We start from the raw sequence: 2,500 nt of genomic DNA on the forward strand, positions 1-2,500 counted from the left end.
TGTCCTCTTGGGCTGGTGGAAAGGGTAAAAGGGGCAAAGGTGAAATAACCAAAATGTACGTGCTCTCCAGGAAAGCTTCTTCCACTAGGATGCCAGTCATACACTCATGCTGAATACAGAGGTGCCAGGCTTGAAGAAGATAATTGCTCCTTAATGTTTGTTTTCTTGTTTTATTTCTTCTTGCAATTTATTGTTAAATCTTCCAAGTGAGCTCTAGTGTCGGCCCTGAGCAGAGCCACATGTACCAAGGCTGGGGATTCTCATGGCGCTCAGCCACTTGAGATGTCAATCAGAGGCAGAGCATGTCAAGGTGCTGAATGAGGGATGGTGGCAGGAGAGGAGGAGGAAGATGATGATGATGATGAGAGTGATGAAGATTCAACTTGAGCAGCAGATCTTCCAGCCCCTTCTCCCTCTCTCTGCTATCTCTGCGTAACTCCTCCTGACAGCTCCCTATAGATCTCTGTCTCTTTTATTTATTTATTTTTCCCAATGACAAAATAAAGATCCAGATGATGGAAAAAAAAAATCCCAAAAATGCAAATAAATATAAAATTTGGTGAAAAAAAAAAAAAAAAAATAGCAATAAAAAGAGCAAAGTGCTTCCTTGTGCATGGAGTGTGGAGCTGAGCTGGGTGGATGAGGTGGGATTTTGCAGCCTGGCACTGGCAGATGAGTGACTGCTGGCAGGTTGGCTGCTGCTGGCTTATACAAGAGACTCAGTTTTGTTGAGCTGATCGGCGGGAGAATGAAAAAATGACGGGACCCGGAAGCAGAGGAATCCAGAGCCAGTCCTACACGACACAGACACATGGAGGGAGGCAGGGACTAGGAGGTAATGCAATGCCTGGCGTGCAATCAGGAGAGCTGGGAGGCAGGGAAGGGGAGAGGCTACAGACTCAAGATCCTTCCTCACTACTGATCCTCTCACCATCCTACCAGTCACAGGCTCATTCCACAACAATCCTCCTCTCCCCTACAGATTGGCATCCTGCATCTACCTCAGTAATGATGACCAGGACCCAGCCACACTGATGTGATGATGACCCCTCTTACAAGCCATAGCAGTGCAGGCAGCACCATGTCCTGGGCAGTCATGTCTACCAGCATAGCCATGGTCAGCGCTGCAATCCCATAACATGTGCATGCACTCCAATGTACACTGGGTGCAGGCAGCTTCAGTTGTATCATTTCTGTTGACTGATTTATAGGGTGGTGACCATATCTTGGGAAGATGTCCTTTGCTAGACTTATAAAGGGGTTGTATATATTTGGGGCAGCCAATCCTTTTTAAAGAACCAGTAAAACCTAAAATACAAAGATCTGATAAAATCCATGTAAATGTTTCTGGATCACTGGAGATATAGTAATCATGGGGGGCAGAAGTTTTCCTGCTACTGAAATGGCTGACTACTGAAAGCAATAGTTTATATTTTCTGTGCAACTGAATGTAAAGTGTCCTTTGTATGGTTTCATCCAAAACTGGCTGTTGTCCACTTCAATAAGAGGATTGTGGCTGTGCCAATGACTAGTAATTGGGAATGAGTAAGTTGAAGACTCATGGGGAGTGCTAGCCATGTTGTCCCTGCTCTTTGTAGTGTGACTGTGGGCTGTGGGCTCAGGTATTAGCGCAGTAATACTTCCTAATGGCAGTGCTAATGACACCAGGGCTATTTACTAAATGAAGTAAAATGCTGCACCCCCGAGCACCAAGCGATCTTTTCTAAGAGAAGCAAAAACACCAAGGAGGGGAGGGGGGAAGAAAATGCCTCTCTGGTTTTTTGTCTTGTTGTCCAATCCCTTTGCTGCAAGTGAAACCTGCTTTAGACCTCAGAACAGTCAATTACCACAAGTCCTGGAGCCCATCAATCATGGCCGAAGCCTGGATTTTTTTTTAAAGGGGGGGGGGGGGGGGGCAGGGGCAGGGGCTGTCTCTAGATTGTTTAGTGATGGCTCCTCTTATGCCCCATCTGATGATCACAGCAGCTCCAGAAAGTAGAAAAGAATTAAGAATCTTAGTTAATGACCGAATTTAACTTCTTGGATGCCACTAGATGCCACCTTGCCCCAGGGGTTAATTTGCTCCTGCAGTGTTCAGGTGCTTTCCAGGGTCTGTGATCCTAGCAGGATGGTGATGGGGGTTTGTGTGCCGTGCACTCATTAATAGTTGCATTGCCTGCAGATATAGATGTTGTCTACTGGGCTCAGGCAGAAGAAGGGTTAAGTCGAGCTGCACTGAGTGAAGCTTCCATAACATAGATGTCTACGGAAAATCCTGACAGACAGAAACAGAGAGGGACATAGGGGAAGGGGAGGCAAATAACCCTCAGTGGGCAGTTGTTGCCTTGCTTTCTTCTCGGACATTTGTGGTTGTGTTGCAGGAACAGTCAATATAGTGAGGGAGCCCGGGACATTGGTCCTGCAGACAAGAGGCAGCCACAAATGATGGGGGTCATAGTCAGTCATTACACCTAACGCCAGAAAAGTCTGCAGCACAGGG

General features: G+C 46.6%; 1 protein-coding gene across 2 annotated transcripts in view; it reads right to left on the reverse strand.

Annotated features, from left to right (window-relative positions):
• Positions 1-770, reverse strand: part of MEIS2 (Meis homeobox 2) — a 122,136-nt gene extending 121,366 nt beyond the window's left edge. For both annotated transcript variants that reach the window (XM_075843547.1, XM_075843545.1), the window contains exon 1: positions 1-770. This exon is cut by the window's left edge and continues 76 nt beyond it. The gene's annotated coding sequence lies outside the window, so the exon portion shown is untranslated.
• Between the last annotated feature and the right edge of the window lie 1,730 nt (positions 771-2,500).

This window comes from Rhinoderma darwinii, chromosome 12, assembly GCF_050947455.1.
Source record: "Rhinoderma darwinii isolate aRhiDar2 chromosome 12, aRhiDar2.hap1, whole genome shotgun sequence".
NCBI lineage: Eukaryota > Metazoa > Chordata > Amphibia > Anura > Rhinodermatidae > Rhinoderma > Rhinoderma darwinii.